Source organism: Gracilinanus agilis, chromosome 3 (genome assembly GCF_016433145.1).
Source record: "Gracilinanus agilis isolate LMUSP501 chromosome 3, AgileGrace, whole genome shotgun sequence".
NCBI classification, from domain to species: domain Eukaryota; kingdom Metazoa; phylum Chordata; class Mammalia; order Didelphimorphia; family Didelphidae; genus Gracilinanus; species Gracilinanus agilis.
Window position 1 is genome coordinate 585165565 of NC_058132.1, and position 17978 is coordinate 585183542.

At 33.1% G+C, this 17978-nt stretch overlaps 1 pseudogene; it reads right to left on the reverse strand.

The window, feature by feature from the left end:
- Window positions 1–1619: 1619 nt before the first annotated feature.
- LOC123241875 overlaps window positions 1620–17978 on the reverse strand; it is a 34076-nt pseudogene continuing 17717 nt past the window's right edge.

Consider the following 17978-nt stretch of genomic DNA (forward strand, 5'->3'; position numbering starts at 1 on the left):
TATTGTATGTCTGATATATGTTTTCAGTCAAGACATGAAGAATATGGAAACACATATTGTATGAAAGCACTGGTATAATCTATATCAAACTATTTACTACCTCAGAAAAGGGAAAGAGTTGAGAGGGAAAGAATTTGAACTGCAAAATGCCAGAAAACAGTTGTCAAGAATTGCTTCTACATGTAATAAAAACAATTAAAATGATTCAATGACATTTTATTGCCCTTCCCTTTTCCCTTCTTTTGTAAGCTTATCACTATCCTCTTCCTTCCACTTCCAAAAGAAAACCAAAATTATTTTTCCAAATATGCATAGTCAAACAAAACAATTTCACACATCCTTCTTGTCTCATCTTGAATATGGAATCTATCATCTTTGTCAGAAGCTGCAAGCATATTTCATCTCTTGCCACCCTTGCCTTGATCAGAGTTCTTAAATGTTAGTTTTTGTTTTTATATTATAATATCAGTTATTCTCTGGATTCTGCTCATTTTTAACAGTTCATACATTTTTCTAGATTTGTTTGAAATTGCCATTGTTGCAGTTTTTAATAATGCAGTAATATTCCACTGTATCCATTTGCCATAATTCAGCTATTTCCTAATTAACAAGTATTTCCTTAATATCCATTAAGTTTCTAATATTAAGGAGGTGCTATGAATATATGTATATATATATGTATATAAACACACACATATATATTTTTTAAACAGATATTTTTCCTCTTCCTTTATCTCTGGGATAAAACCTAATGGGGATATTACTAGGTCAAAGGATATACAGAATTTAGTGACTTCACTTTATTTGTATAGAGTTTCAAATTGCTTTTCAGAATGATTAGTCCAATCCACAGCTCCACTAACATTGCTTTAATGTGTCTGCTTTCCTACTGCCCTTCCAACAATTATAAATTTCATATTTTGCTATTTTTCCAGTCTCCTAAGCAATTCATAGGACCTCAAAGTTATTTTAATTTGAAGTAATTATTAGTAATTTGGAACATTTTTCATATGTCAGTTGATAGCATATATTTCTTCTTTCGAAAATTGCCTGTTCATATTCTTTGATAATTTACCTATTAGGGAACAACTCATTATATAACACCTTGTTAAAATAATTACCTCATTTAAATCTACAGCTCTAAAGTTTACCTGGTTCTTTTCTCTGCAGTTCTATGGAGTTTAGAGGGAAAGTTCAGTTAAAATTGATCTGAGCCTCTATTGAGAAAAAATCCTAATGTATAGGCAGAGCTTAGACACTGTTCACATAATGAATTTTATATTGTTAGTTGACCTAAGACCTCTTTGTGAATAAGAAAAAAAGTTCAGTTTACTGGAAACACTTGGATAAAGAAAGAGTAGATTTTATTATTATATAGATAGATATTAGAGGAAAGAACTAGCTATTACTTAGGACTTACCTAAGCTAAGAGCCTTTTAATTATTTTTCCTGTGAAAGAACATAATAGCTTAAATTTATTTGAGGTTAGGGGATTATGTGTGTTTTTTGGAAGAGGGAAAATGTTCTCTTTTTGATTCTGAACTTTAGGCATAAACCAAATCTCCTTTGTTGCCCTGTACATAGAGCCTGGCTCTTCCTGTCCTTCATCCCCCAGGCTCTTATTCTTTCGCCAGCTAGTAAATGTGATTTTGAGCTCCATGTCCCCTTGCAGACACATTGAACAATCTACAATAAGTTTTCTGAGATATCTCTGCTGCTCACCACCAGCATGACAGTGAGGTTCTCCAGTAAGCCATCCATCATATGTTTCTTTGGCAGGTGCTTTAGCTTATGGATGAAGTTAATTCTGTTGTCTCGGGTAGGAGACCAGTGAATGTGGCAGGAGTAGCGACCATTCGCACAGCGAGCATACTCTGTCTCTACTTTCTCCATAATAATCTGTTTGCCAAAGGAGCAGACTATGGTGGAGCAGATGATGCTCTGGACTCTCATACTAACCAGAGACCCTGTCCAAAGAACTTCCTCAATCCTCACTGTTGGTGGTAAGATCAGCCCAGAACTTGAGTAGAAAGAATGCATTATATGGTCCTCATTCAAAAGGTCCTTGAGTCTTCCCTTGTCAGGGATTTTTCATAGCTCTAATGAATCTACTGCTTCCATGTAGGGGTCACTGTAGCTGGCCTGATTTCAATTTATAGGTGCTCATTATACAGGTCTGGGTCTTGCTGTTGCTCCAAAAAAAGTAGAGGACGTCAACATCCACACTAGGAGGTGACCCCCCTCAAGCCCTGCCACAGAGGGGTTGATGGCCACAGGGGTGATCCAGAAAAGAATCAGACTTTGGCAGACAAAGTGGAGGCTGAATAGAAGGGGTTTCTGGAGAGGAGCATTTCACATCATGAGAAGTTCCAGTTTGACCTGGCAAAGGTCTTTGCCAAAACCTTGAGAAAGCTGGGTAGTCCAGTCCCCAGGTAAAGGCCATCTCATTATGGAAGCCCAATGTAGAGAAATCTGAGCAGAGAACATGGTAGCCACTTCAGCAGGACTTTGTCCTTCGAGGCTTCATCCTTTAATTTGGCTTGGATCTCCTGGGCTTTCCCCCAGGCCAGCACCTGGATGTGGCTAGATAGTCTGAGTTTTCCCTGTCCAGAGCTTAATATAGAGAACAACCAGCTCATTCCAGTGGAGAACAAGAATCCTAGAGGAAGATAAAGACACCCTTCCTATGTGGAGTCAGCACAGTCTGGATCACTCAGCAGAGGGCTTTTTGAATAGCTCAGTCTTACATTTGCTCCTTCAGAGATGTGCTAAAATGCCACAGTTGGCCCAATTTCAGGAATATACATCTAGTAAATACAACTTGTACAATTTATAGCTTTTTATGAGGTGGGCAAGTTTCTTCATTCCCTAAGAACATATTTCTTGTACAAAATCATAATCCTTCAAGAGTTTTTTGTACTTGGTCTAAGTTCTGTGAAAGAAGTTAGTGAATATTAACATCTAATTTAAACTAGTTAAGGTGGCAGTATGACAAAAATAGAATGCAATGATATATATATATATATATATGTGTGTGTATATGTGTGTATCTTCATCTAGATCTCAAAAGGAAACATTAATATCTTAGTAATGGATTAACTGTCAGTTTTACCTATAATTCATTTTACTTTCTCATCAAATATTGAGATACTATGTTTTAAGTGTGTGTATATATATGTGTATTTTAGATAAATATATGTATTTTAGATAAATATACATGTATATATTCTTATTTTATGTTATATTTTATTATAAACATATGCACACATTGTCTGTGATGTCTTTAAGCATGGCATAGTTCTTTAGTTTTTTATTTTAATCAAGCCTATTTTTTATTATTTCCCTGTCCATGATCATGATTGCTGTTCCCTTTTTAAAATGAACTTGAAACATAGTGGATTTTATTTCACTTTTTAAACTTTTGTGAATTTTTATATTTCATGTGCATTACTTGTAAACATTGTTGGATTCTGTGTTCTTTTTTTAAAACTATTTTGTTTTTTTATATTTATTTTTTATATCAATAACAAATTTTGACATATATTTTCCAAAGTCATATGTTCCATGTTGTCTGGAACTGACAAGCAATTAAATCTGGGATTTACATGTATTGCCATGTAAAACATATTTCCATATTATTCATTTTTGTAAGAATAATCTTATAAAACCCAAACCCCAAAATATCCAAGTAAACATGTGATAAGTCATATGTTATATCTGCATTTCTACTCCAAAAGTTATTTCTCTGTAGGTAGATAGCATTCTTTTTCATAAGTCCTCAGAATTGTCCTGGATCATAATAATGCTATTAGTAGTATCAAAGTCTATCACATTTGATCCTTTCACAATAATGCAGTTAGTGTGGATAATGATCTCCCGGTTCTCCTTATTTCACTCTGCATCAGCTCATGTAGACCTTTCCAGCTCTTTCTGAAATCATTCTGTTCATCATTCCTTATAGCACTGTCATGTGCCACAATTTGTTCAGCCATTTCCCAATTGAGGGACATTCCTTTAGTTTTCAATTCTTTGCCACCACAAAAAAAGCAAGTTATAAATATTATTGTACAAAGAGGTCTTTTCACATTTTTTTTTCATCTCTTTGGGATACAGACCCAGTAGTGGTATTACTGGATCAAAAGAAATGCATTCTTTTAAAGCCCCTTGAACATCATTCCAAATTGCCCTCCAGAATGGTTGAATCAGTTCAAAACTCCACCAACAATGCATTAATGTCCCAATTTTGCCACATCCTCTCCAACATTTATTATTTTTCTTTACTCTCATATTGGCTAATCAGATAGGTATGAAATGGTAACTCACTTGTTTAAATTTGCATTTATCTAATCAAGAGTGATTTAGAACATTTTTCAAATGATTATTGATAGCTTTGATTTCTTTTTCTGAAAACTTCCTACTTATATTCTTTGAACAGTTATGAATTGGGGAATGACTTAGATTCTTATAAATTTGGCTTTGTCTTTTATATATTTGAGAAATGAGACCTTTACCAGAAAAAAATTATTATAAAATCCCCCCCTCCCATCCATTTTTTCCCCTTCTAACTTTGGTTACACTGGTTTTATTTGTAAAAAAAAAACAAAAAAAAACAAAACAAAACAAAACAAAACAAAAAAAAACACCTTTTTGATTTAATATGATCAAAATTATTCATTTTACATGTTGTAATGTTATCTATCTTTTGTTTGATCATAAATTCTTTCCTTCTCCATAGATCTGACAGGTAAACTATTCTGTATTCCCCTAATTTACATATAATATCACTCTTTATGCTTAAATCATATCAACATTTTGACCTTATCTTGGTAAAGGGTGTAAGATATTGATCTAAACCTAATTTTTGTCATAATTTTCCAATTTTCCAAGCAGTTTTTGTTAAATAGTGAGTTCTAATCCCAAAAGCTGGTATCTTTGGGTTTACCAAACATTAGATTGCTGAGGTCATTTACCCCTAGTCTAATTCATTGATCCACATTTCTATTTTTTAGCCAGTAGCAGATTGTTTTGATGAGTACTGCTTTGGATTCTGTGTTCTAATGCACACTGCTGTTCCTTTTTATTTTGTAGATAATTTAAAAACATTCATATTGAAGGTTATAATTATTCATTTTTAAAAACTTTCCTCAAATACATTTTCTTCCTTTTGTCCCTCATCCTTATTATTTACAAAGAAGAATAGAATGGTAAAAGAGGAAAGTACTCAGCCCTCTGATCTAAGACAGTCTGCTTCTACTGTCATTCCCCTTGTTCTTCCTCTTTCCTAAACAATAGTCACAGGTTTGTACTCTTCTTTTCCTTTTCCCCACCCTTCACTTTCCATTCTCTGAGGTTGGGGTTTATTTTGCTTATGAGTAACATATTTCAGAACTTGCTCTAACTTTATTCATTCCATTTCCTAATTGTGATTGCCTTATATTTCTTTGTTAACCTGAATGTATTTTGAGTGAAAATTCCACATGTGATATGTACATATATATTTGTGTGTGAATCCAATTATATATGTGCATATATATGGATGTGTGTAGGAATGGATGTTTTATACTCCTTTGTCTAGTTCAGATCAACATGAAATAGGAATAGATAACCTCCAAGTCCATATCTATATAATATTCTTCATATGAGCCTAAATAATAGAGAAAATAGTCTACCACTCCCTCATCCATTCTCACTAATTTATCCTCTTTTTTCATTTTAAAATAATTAAGTCATAAGTAATACATTATGAGTAACCTGTCTCCATATTTCCTTGATGATTTGTTATAGAATATTTTCCTTCCACTAGAAGGTGAACACTTCATATTTGTCTATTTCATTTCAGTCATTGATATTATTAATTTTTGTATATATGTTTGTCTATATGTTCATTTCAAAGTTTCTACTAATTTTTTTCTCTTCAGGAATACTTGAAGGCAATTTTTACCTTAAAGATCCATTATTTTCCTTCCAACATTACATTTAATTTTGATGGATAAGTTATTGTTTGCTGTAGCTCTCTCATGTCCTTTGCTGAATATGATATTCCAGACTCTGCTCTTCAAAAGAGTGATAGCTGTCAGATCTTGTTTGATCCTGTCTATGATTCCTTAGTATATGAGCACTTTCCTTATGGATGCTTGTATTATTTTTTTTTCTTTCACTGGAAAGCTCTGAATTTTGGCTATTATGTTCCTTGGAGTTTTTATTTGGGGATTTCTTTCAGAAGTTGACTGATAGATTGTGGTTTTCTATTTTTCATTTTACCCTCAGGTTCTAGTGGCTCCAAAGAGTTTTCATCATTTTTTGAAATATAGTAACTTAGCTTTATATATCTGTCATAGTTTTCAAGTAGTCTGACGTAGTAGCTCTTTTCTTTTGACCTTTTCTTGGTCAGTTATTTTAGGTGGGAGTTATGTAACTTTTTGTTTTTGTCTTTTAGTTTTACAGTGACACGGCTGCAAACTCGATGATAGCCTAAGTCAACACTTCCTGCTATTGTACATAGCTGTAGGGAGCAGCATCTAGTCTCCAATGGAAGGCTTTTGAGTGGAGTGGCTTTCCTGAATATTTCCCATTTCTAGTGCCTGCAGCCTCATATTATTTCTCTGTAATCTGGCCTAGGGGGAAAAATAGAAATCAAAGTTTCTCCTTAGATTTCCTAATCATCACTTGGCCTTGTAGTTTTCCTTATCATTTCTAGAAGTTATTTCTTCAAGGATAGCCTTGTACTGCTACCTCCCCATTGTTTGTTTCTTAGAGTGTTTATCATGCTAGTCATTTGTGACTCTTGCTTAAAACTCCTTGGGTCTGTGGCATTGGAAATTTTGATTCTTCAAAGAAAAAGACCACAACTGACTCATTTTTTCTCTGAAGGGTTATGCCTGTGCCTCCACATAAACTGTCTGACTATGATTTTTACTGGAAACCTGAAAGCCTCAAAAGGGTTTCCTTTTAAAGAAAGAATTGTAGATGATGAGAGATAGGGAAAACTAGCTCACTTTGTAACACTTTTGGCTATATCCTGACAAAGTTCATGTTCTTATAAACCAAACCAGTTATTCCCTGACTCAGGAAGTGCTTTTTCAAACTATATTGATATAAAAGGATATGGAGGCACATGAAAATCTATGTGAACTCAATAATATTGAAAAGAGAATCCTTCGAGCAATGTTAAAAATGAGCTGGATGTTGGATTTCTATAAACCAGATTTTTATGACTTTAAGTCTCCTGCATCTAGAAATGGGTAAAAAAAATCAGGCTTGTAGAATAATATTCATTTGTTCACATCAAATATTGTTTCATAAGGAGTAATGGAGAGGAGGAAGTGAGAACACAAAGGAGGGAAGTAGAAGACAGTTCCGGAATGTATGTGAAACAAGCCAATAAAATTAATTTGATCTTAAAACTAAAATAAATGAAGGGATAGGGAGAGTTGTTAATTACTCAAATAGTAAGTCTTCATTGTCCACATTTCTTTCATATTTGATGATATTTCACTTCATATATATATATATATTTTTTGCTAGGTATTTATAGCCAAAATTCTCTTTCCTAATTTTTAACTTAAAAAATGTAAAAATCATAGTCAGCTAAGTTACTGAACCTATCTAGATGATTTTATGGATTTGGCATTTAGGCCCCATTGCTTTAGTTGTAATATGTCTTGGATGAATCCTGTTACATGTAGGATAAGACTAAATGACAAATTTGTCCTCATAGTGAAAGGGAAAGAGGAAAAAAACTCTTGAGGATAGAGGGTAGAAATAATAGTGATAAAATAGAAAGGATTAGTGAGACCATTTTCAAGAGAAGATACATAATTGTAGTTGATGTGAATTTCTAAAACTTTACCTTCCTCCTTAATACATGAAAAAACAAAACAGTTTTGTAGAATAAACTTTTATAAAACATCGATTCTCAAAGAAAATAATTATACCTAAATAATATTAGAAAAGTCATAATATGCCTATTTTACTGTGAGTCTATTGCTTGCTTTCATTTTTGTTCTGAGTGTGTGAGGGATATTATATCAGCTTGTGAGAGCCAATTGTTAAATTTTCAGTGTGAGCATGTATACCTCAGAAATAAGTAAACACTACAAGTAGGGTATAATTCAGTGTTTCATGGATTATCTAACTTAAAATATTGAAGAAAATGTTAATAATGAAGGGTGAACTTAAAATTGTGCTGTGCATACACATTTTCCCTCCTGAAGATTCAGTTGTTAATTAGCTATAATATATCTCTCCTTTGGTCCATCTTGTTTTTTGTAATATCTTCTAAAGACTTTAATGCCTTATTTTATTTTTTTAAACAATAATGAATAACTATGTCAGTATCATCTGCTTTAAAACATAAGCCTAGATAGAAAAAACAGACTTGTTTTTCTTCTTAGTCTTATTCAACAGAACTTTTGAGTTAAATATACAGAATACTGTGCTTGACATTGTGCTTGAATATACAAATATCATTCATTCTAATATTTCCAGCAAAGAAACATAACCAAGACTGTCTTTCCTAAGAAATCGAGTGGGAAACTAATTTTATCCATTCAATCAGGCATCAATGATTGAATTATCAACTAATAAAAAATAAATAAGAATTTATTAAATGTTGTAAGAGGGAAAAGGGGTTTTTGATTGGATACATTAATATTTAAAGGTGTGGTCACCAAAGAAATGAATAAATACCAATTCCTAAAATGATTTTAGTAATTTATTTACAAAATATAGGAGAGAGTGGAAGGAGGGAGATGAGAAGAGGGTAGAGCAAGAGATCTAACTTAAAGAACTTGATTTGTCTTCAAGTCTGGGCTTTACTTCAGCAAGGCTCCAGAGGCCCAGCTGGAGAGCCTAAAAGTCAATTAGCAAGGGGTTTAGTCATGAGGGCTTCTCCCAATCAAGGGAGTTTCCAGGAGGCTAAGGTAGTCAGCCTTCTTCACTCACCACATGTAGTTCTAAGGAAGAGATTTAAGGACAGTCTCACCAGGGTCCCAGGTCCAGTGCTCCTCCAAGTCCAAGTCACAAACAAGATGAAGTCTTTCAGGTCCAAGACACAAACAAGAAGAAGCTGAACTTACTGAACTGTCTTTTAAAGGGGCTTCTTTTGCATCACGCCCTGTGCCTTCTTCCAAGTTTATGTTACCAATCACAACAGACGCTTTTTTTAGGACTGCCTAGGAGGCAGACAGTAAATTCTGATTCATCACTCACTCTAGTACACGTGGGTCATAGACCTCCCAACTTGTGAGTTAAGTGGAGATGTGGTTTACACTTTTGGTGATTAGATTTGAGAATGGGCAAGGTAGATGTAATCTCATTATCACAGTGTTTATTAAATACTTTTCATTTTTACATTGTTTATAGTATCATTTCAGGGATATCAGATAGACTCTGATTCCCACCCACCTCCTAAAATGGCCTAACTGAGCAACTGAAATTTTATTTGGATCCCTCCATTCATTCATGTTTTATTTTGTCTTGGTAAGAATAATTTCCTAACCCCTGCCCTAAAAGAAGTTAATGTCTTTTTTTTTTCCTTAAAAGATATTAGCATATTATTTGAATGAGCCTTTGTTGTCTATTGACTTCACTTCCTTGATTCCAGAGTATAAACAACCAAGATGCTCCAAACATTCTCACTGATGTTTGGTATACCATGATGTACAGCTCTGGCAAGCTGAATCAACTCAAGATTTCCTCAGTGCCTATCCCTATTGAGTTGTCTCCTTCTACAGTTAACTAAATCTCACTTTTGTTAACTATTACATCATCTGCAAGTCTCCTTCTGTTTCAATATTGAGTCTAAACTACCAGAGTTCTGACCTGAGTCAAGTCAAGCCCCAAACACCTGTTAAACACATAAATGGTTCACCTTTGTGTAATAGCTCATGTTGCCATCTGTCACTCCACTTTGCCATGGATAAATTTAATATCCTTTTCTAAGAGTCACTTTTAGTGGGGATGCTAACGAACAAAAGATTATAGGATACCTGAGAAGAGAATCACAACTGAGGGAAGAATGACACTGAAGAGAGAGGTAGGTTCAGTGAACTCATCCTTTGAAATTATTGAGCTGCTCTTGAATAGAACCTAGTAAAGATGCATATTGGAGTGCATAACAAAAATATTATCTGACAATGGTAGTAGTGTTAGTAGGAAAATATTTAAGAATAGAAGAGCCCTACTAAATTTCCTAATTAAATAGGCAAAATCTAATAAGATGAAATGCACTTGGAATAAGTATACAACTTATATATATTCAAATATATATTTATTATATAGGATGTAGGAAGCATGGCCAAATAACAATTCAGGTGAAAAAATATATATACATTTATCCCCAGAATTTATATGTATGCATGTGTGTATGTCCCCAGAATATATGTGTATGTGTGTAAATAGCATATTATGGCAGCTAAAAAAATGTAAAACTATCAGTTTTCAGTTAAAGTGGCATAGGATGCAGCAGTAGGAAAGTCATAATGCTTTTATATTCTATCCTCAAGAGCCCACAGCAGGATAATGGTGCTCTTTCCTAGGTGCTGTAATTTACTAAGGGCTCTGACAATCTGAAGCCCCACTAGATGAGGTCTACAAGAAGATGAAAGTATTGAGACCATAACATCTGTGAATCAGTTGAAGAAACTAATTAGCTCCATCACCTGAGAAAAAGGAGCTAATGAGGGCATTCAAATATATGAATGGCTGTCATACAGAAGAAGGATTAAAGTGGTTTTACAATGCCTGAGAAAGCAGAACAATGAACAGTAGGTAGAAATTGTAGAAAGATATGTCTAGATGAATAAGGAAGATCTTATTGATAATTAGAGGTTTTTGAGGAGCAGAATGCACTACTTAAGGATTTAGTATTTTCGTCCTCATTAGAGATCTTCCACAAAGGGTAGAGATCACTTATTACATGATCACATTATTATATATGTTCTTGTTCAGATATGGATAGGACTCAATGACAGTTTAAATAACATTTCAAATAATTAAATTATGGATCCTACTAAATCTCATGAGTGTTAGGATTTACCGGAAAGTGGAGGTTGATGATTATATAGTAGGAAGAATTTGTAGCTAGATTTCTGCTTCAGTTCCTGATTGGAATAATAGATGCATGTTTATCGTCAATTTGAACTCTGAGGTTCTGTCTAAGTTTAGGAAAAATTTTGCCTAGAATCAGCAGAATTGACCTCAGAGGTCCTTTCTCATTCTTTGGTTATATTTGGGATCATCATTTACTTCATCTTCATTTATCACACTTCAGCATGTAGTGTATAGAGAATTCTTTACATTTTGCTATCATTGGATAATGATGACAAAAATACAACTCAAACAATCTGATAAAACATTATTTGTGCCTCATATATGTAAAGAATAATAATGAGAGCAAAAATAGCCCTTATAATAGGATCTGCTTCCCCTCACTCTACTTTAATTCACATAACTTTTGTCACATCAGAACATTTTAAAACAAATAGGCTATTTCACATTAAACCAAACATCTTTCATAGCTTAGGACACCATACTGCCTGTTTCTCTGAATCACAGTATTGGCTTGTCACTTATATTAGTTTTGAGAAGTAAACGGAGGCTCTTATTTTCTTGCCAAGCATTTATTAGTTATTTCTAATTCTTCCACTCTCTTTCAGAAAGTACCAATTTGGATTCTTTGAAGGAAATTTCATTAGATTCTTTTTGATTACAACCAATAATTAGAAAATGCCAAGTTCATTTGAAAGCTCCCTCACAAGAACTAAATACATACTTTTTAAATTAAGAAAACATCTTAATTTTTTTTCATTATCAAATAATTAGCACATGGTGCCCTGGTGTTCCTATGAATTATAAAGAGGATTAGGACAAGAATGGGTAAATAGTACATTTTCTCCGGAAACCACAAAATGTACTCTCATCTCAAACAATGTAATCTTATAAAGGAAATGTCTTTTTTATTACTCATTAATAATTTCATAATATTTTGTGGTATCCTGGCTTTTTAGGTTATAAAGTACAAACAGGAAAAGGAAATTGATGGAACTTTGGCCACAAAATGTATTTGAGTGTTCATTAATACAATGAATCCTATTGAAAAAGGTCAATGATGCATCCATTCTTCATATATCTGTGATTTTATATTGGCTTCACTATAGAAGATTCCAGACTTGCTTTAGGAAATTAACTTCATGGCTTTTGATAACAGAAAAAAATCATTTACCTGATGGTTGATTCTCCTGGTAGTAAGTCCCTTTGATCATCAGTTTATAGACATACAGTATTTTACCAGGGTAGTGCTCCAAGTAATTCCAGCTTAATAAAACCATTGAGATCTTGCACTGAATCCAGTAGCAATTCACCTTAGGATTTGAATAGTATCTTGAGTTATATACTAAGAAATCCAATGCCTAGAGAGATAATGGATTCTGGATTATAGTACTTATGTATGTACCAAATTTAATATGACACAATCATCAAATTGTTTTACTATTGTAGGATAGTCCCCTTGAAGGGGGAGTCAGATTCTTTTTTCTTCGTAGGAAGGAGGAAGAGGCCAGACCCTTATGGGATCTTATGAAATTTAGAATTATCACTCAGGGAAATAAGCAAAGATTATAATTCCAGAAGTTTTTGACAGACATATAATTCCTCACTCATGAAGCATATCAGAATCTGCCTCTTCCTTTTGAAAGTGTCAGTATATTGGGACATTCGTGCATTTACAAATATTTCCACTTGTTTTTCTAAACACAATGACATTGGAAAAGTAAAAGTTGTACAGATGTATGCATATTTAGGATCTAAAGAAGACTGGCCATTACTTATTAGACAATTAATACTTAACATATATAGTGCTATGTTAAGTATTAATTTCTAATAACTAGTTTTAAAAATCAATCAAATAGTACACACACACACTCTCTCTCTCTCTCAATGCTATGTCAGAAAACCCTTGCATCAATTTTGTTCTTTTAATAATAAAATTCTTGATCTGTACTAAAATTCCTGGTTGTATGTTGTAAAGTGTGCTGATGAGAGATATGAGTCCCAATCTTGCCACTTCTTAGCTATCTGACTTTTGGGGAAAGCAATTCCATTTTTCTGTGTCTTAGCTTAATTCATTGATAAAATATGGGGGTTCACCTATATGGTCTTTGGGGTTACTTATTGTTTTTAAATGACATCATCAATTCACTTACAAAAATGAACAATATGGGAATATGTTTTGTATAATTATACATGGATAACTGAGATTGAATTGCTTACCAGCTCCAGGAGAGGTGAAAAAAGGAGGTAGGGAGACAGTTTGGATCATATAACATCAGATCACTTAGGTGAAAATTTATTCTAAGTAATTGGCAAACAATAAAATAAAATAAAAATCGTATAATCATCAATTTACTGGTTATAGTTCTTTATCCATGGATCCATATTTTTAAAATAAAGGAATTACATATCATGAATTATATAAAGTAGAAAAATATTTAGTAAGCTATTAAACAATTGAGATAATAGTTTTTTTACTTTAAAATTATTCTTATACTGGTCCATTTTAATAAAAATTTATAAAATAGTTTAATATAAATGATCACTTCTATTTTCATTTCTTTCTAATTTTACATGTTCTTGTCATAACTCAATGCACATTTAAATATCATATTTCTTGTGTAAAATAAGGAATTTTAGATAAGAAATGTCCTCTTCCCCAATTTTAAAATTTAAGTATATTAAGTGATGGATCATTGATATTCCTTGAAGAGAAAAAGATAGCACTTAATAGAGTTCACTCTATTTTTTGCCAAAAAGAAATACTATAGGGGCAGCTGGGTAGCTCAGTGGAGTGAGAGTCAGGCCTAGAGACTGGAGGTCCTAGGTTCAAACCCGGCCTCAGCCACTTCCCAGCTGTGTGACCCTGGGCAAGTCACTTGACCCCCATTGCCCACCCTTACCAATCTTCCACCTATGAGACAATACACCGAAGTACAAGGGTTTAAAAAAAAAAAAAAAAAGAAATACTATATATTGTTTCTTGGTTATTTTGTGATATATTTGCAATACTGATGAGAAATATTTTTATAGAAGGACTGGCAATGAAATTATGGCAACTCATGTGACAATATTAGTTGCCAAGAAATAGAGAAGTTCTGTGAATAATTCAGACACTGCAAATTAAATCAACATACATTTCTGAATTTCAGTGACTTCAGTGAAAAGTTGGGAAAATAGGAAATCTTTATTTAGGAATAAATAAGAGTGATCAAAGGCTTGTAGACAACTAAGACATATGTTTATATGATAACCCTTTTCTTCAAGAATTTAATGATATGTATTATATTTTAATAAAAAGCAAAGTACATTATTGGAGTGAGAGTTATTCCTGCGTTAGTTTTCATTACGTATTCATCTACTGATTTGTCAAGACAATGACTAGAATGAGTAAAAAAAATGTGTCATAATGGAGACAATTCAGTCTTGAGCTATTTACCCTAGCAATGGATAAAAAAGAAAGAAAATGGGTGATGGGGAAACACCTTAGGCAGCTAAGTGGCATAGTTTTGGATAGAGCACTGAGCCTAGAGTTAGGAAGACCAGAGTTCAAATCAAGTTTCAGATTTCATAACTATATGACCTTGGACATGTTATATAAATTTTGCCTTAAGAAAATAAGGACAACCTTTAAATTGTGGATATTTATAATATCTGCCTATCAGGGATATTTTGAGGATCAAAAGATACAATACTTGTAAAGCACTTAGCATAGTGCCTAGCACATAGCAGACAACTTTTTAATTATTATATTTTACTATTAAAATAATATTATGCAAACATTTAACCATTATAACTATTACCAGAAAAAAAACCAAAGAATAAATACTTACATGCTTTTTAATTGATAGATTCATTGATTGTCACATGGTGAGAGAAAGGAGTCAAAAGTAATTCCATGTTGGAATATAAATTATTTTGTAAAATCTTTAGAACAAGTAAGATGGATGATTATGAGCAGTGTCATTACATAAAGCAGTGAATGCAAACTGATGATAAAACCAGTTTAATGAACATTTGGCAAAACACTGAACTAAGCAAGCAATTTAATGGTGAAATAGGAGGACAACAAATAGAAGACAAATTTGAATAGATCTATAAAGATAATGAAAGCAAACTATACTTACTATGAAAAACATTAGAACCACCCCACTAAGAACCTTATATCACACTTCTGGATATTCATGTATAGGAGATAAAAATGGCACAAAGGAAAATCCAGGCCAGTGAGGGGAAGATAGAGCTTAGAAAAAAATCTGACTTTATTAATAAAAAAAAAAGCATGGGCATTGGTGAGAATATCAATAACTACCTCCCTCCCTTCCTTTATTTGCATCTTTATCAGAATCACCTATAAATGAATTGAGGAAAGAATCAGGTTTTCCCATTCAAAAATAGGTCACCTTTTTACCTTTTAACAATTAATTGAAAGTTCTGGAGAATGAGACTTACTTATTATTGATTATTTTTAAAAAACATTTAATTTGGTAGATAGTTTTCTCTTGGTTTTTAATTAGAAAATGCCTCTTATCCATACATCAAAACATCCAAGAATTCCTTAGAAGATAAAATAACAAAAAAAAATACCTTTATCAATGATTATTTGACATCAAATATCAAGCGAGGCATAAAACAGGGAGATATACTCCTGACAATTGTATTTGCTTCTGTTATGGAAAATAACTAGCATAAAGACTAGGTCAGAGTAGGTCAGAGAGTGATTCCTGGTGGGTGATGAGGTCCTCGAGATGTTCTCTTTTTTAGATGACCTTGTACTGATCATATCAAGCTTGGGGACAATGAAGTGCCTTTTATACATGAAAGTGAAATAAATAACCCAAATATGTTTGGCTTGAACTATTTGTGTTGAGCATCCACAATAGAAAGACTGATGGGTTGAAGAATGTCTTTTGTCCAAATTTCAACATGTCTCTTGTGGACATTCTTTAGAGCTTGTTAAATTCTCCATCTGTCCTATCTGTCCTATCTTAAGAGCATAGATGTCTTAGGATATATATGTCAAGAACAAAAGATAACAGATTAATAGCCACGGTCATCCACTGTAATCTCCCAATATTGAGAAAATGAGAATACCCTCTAGTATATTTGACAGAATCTTTGTTACTAACTTTTATGAAAATATGGACAGATATTGCATAGGTTGGAAATTAATGGATTACTTGCTGTTTGTAACACTGAGGAATTTTCTGACCAATGAGATCATATTTCCTTTTTCAGTATTTGAATGCATTATTTCATCCTCACAAGAAACTGTAAAAGATATTGATGGAGAGGAAGTATTTCCATTTTACAGATGGGGAAATCAAGCCTCAATTACATTGACTTATCTTCAGTTTCATAGCTAGTAAATGGCAGAGCCAAAGCTCAAGCCTAGGTCATCTGCCTTGGAATCCAATGTGATTTCTCTGTCATGTGTTGCACAACTATTATATGTATACAATGCTAATTTCATAATAGAAACAAGAATGAGGATGATTATTCAATTTCCTTATTACTTCTAATTATGCACTGATTTATAGGGAGATTTACATCATATCCATTTTAAACCCCATCTGTTTAAAACTTGCTACTCAAACAATTCATTTTTCTTAAAAATATTTTCATAAAAGGATTTAGCCATTCTTTTTTAGACAGGCTGGAAAATAGCATGTTTGGCAGTTTGAGATGCTTTTGTCATCCTCCATCTAAAGTAGAGTTAATTTGAAAGGGTTGAGGGAGGTTTGAATGAAAACCTCTTGGCAGCTAACATGCTGCCAACATTGGATTGTACTCTTTTTCTAGTTCAGATATTTTTCAAATAAGATGAAACAATGGAGAAACTCATGTTTGAAGAACAGCTGCTTACTTCAACATGTTGTATGAAACAAAGGGTATGCTACAGTATTTCCCATTAATTGTTTCAATTGTGTGTGAATTACCCTGAATATGCATTACTTTTCATTCCAAAATCTCCCATTAAAACCATAGCAGAGGGAAAGTTTGTAGGCTGTCATGCTCTGTGCTACATTTAATATGCAAACTTACTTTGAAAGACATGAGGCACCTGCACCACAGATTTCAATGGGAATTTGCATAATAAATATAGTACAGACTAATCCTGCCTTGTAGGAGACTATGACAGATGTATAAGCAGTTTTGTGTGATAGTCCTGCATAACCAAAATTGCTTTGCAGTGGAAATTCAGGGTCAAAGTAGGACATGTAATGGGTAATAGAATTAACATGTTTTAGATATGGAAACTTACCATACCAAAGACTTCTGGGAAAGCTTTCCCATCAAACTTGAGGGTCTTCATCTTTTTTTTTTTATCAGATCTTGACATCAGCTATTTGACAAAAGATAAAGTGAGACTTCAAGGTATTCACCTTGAATACCTTGCAAAGGGCTGTGCTATATCATGGAAGGAAATACTAAGAAAAGTACAGACATTTATGTTGTTGAAGTTTGACAATGTTTTCTTTGCAGAAATGTTGGAAAGTAAATATTTTATCCATATTTGATATGTGAGGACTGAATCTCAAAGAAATTATATGAAATGTCAATGCTCAAATAGTAATACTCAAAGGTATCCAAAGCCATAACTGATGGAGCCAATGAGATTTTGTACCATGGCACTGAAATTTTGCTCTAAATTGCTAGGAATACTTTTACCAGCTAAGCAGATAAAAACAACTAATCTCTAAATTATGAATCAATGATGAATTGAATGAGGGAATTAACGAATTAACTTAAAAAGCATTTATTAAGTACTTAGTATGTTCAAGGTACTGTATTAATCACTTTAGAATTCATAAAGGAAGGGAAGACAGTCCTTGCTTTAAAGGTACTCACTTCATATTAGGGGGAGATAGTACAATAGACAAATTAAGAAGGATGGGAAGGCCCTATAGTCCTTGGGATGCAGCAGC